This window comes from Corvus brachyrhynchos, unplaced genomic scaffold (genome assembly GCF_000691975.1).
Source record: "Corvus brachyrhynchos isolate BGI_N302 unplaced genomic scaffold, ASM69197v1 scaffold869, whole genome shotgun sequence".
NCBI lineage: Eukaryota > Metazoa > Chordata > Aves > Passeriformes > Corvidae > Corvus > Corvus brachyrhynchos.
This window is the reverse complement of record NW_008239788.1, coordinates 87,495-87,976: the sequence shown is the minus strand read 5'-3', so window position 1 is coordinate 87,976 and position 482 is coordinate 87,495. Positions and strand designations below refer to the sequence as shown.

At 64.1% G+C, this 482-nt stretch overlaps 1 long non-coding RNA gene across 1 annotated transcript; it reads right to left on the bottom strand.

Annotated features, from left to right (window-relative positions):
- Positions 1 to 210: 210 nt before the first annotated feature.
- On the bottom strand, positions 211 to 482 carry LOC108448896. The gene is made up of 2 exons (XR_001864965.1): positions 404 to 482; positions 211 to 301 (listed from the first exon to the last, which is right to left on the bottom strand). It is a non-coding gene; the product is annotated as an uncharacterized LOC108448896 (long non-coding RNA).

Sequence of the window (482 nt, the reverse complement as noted above, 5' to 3'; positions counted from 1 at the left end):
CCCCGAGTGCTGGGGCTGGCCATGGTCCCCGGGCACCACATCGTGTCCATCGAGGTGGAGCCCCCCTACCCCTGAGGGACCCCCAACACCTGATGGACCCCAAAACCCTGATGGACCCCCTGGATGGACCCCAAAACCCTGAGGAACCTCCTGGATGGATCCCCCGACACCTGATGGACCCCCCGGATGGACCCCGAAATGCTGAGGGGACCCCCCCAGCACTGAGGGACCCCCAACACCTGAGGGACCCCCTGGATGGACCCCCAAATGCTGAGGGACCCCCTGAATGGACCTCCCAGCACTGAGAGACCCCCAAGACTTTGAGGGACCCCTGGATGAACCCTCAGAACCACCCTGAGGGACCCCCTGGATGGACCCCAAAACCCAGACGGAGCCCCAACACCTGATGGACCCCCAACACTTCAAGGGACCCCCTGGATGGACCCCGAAACCCGGATGAGACTCGAACACATGATGGAGCC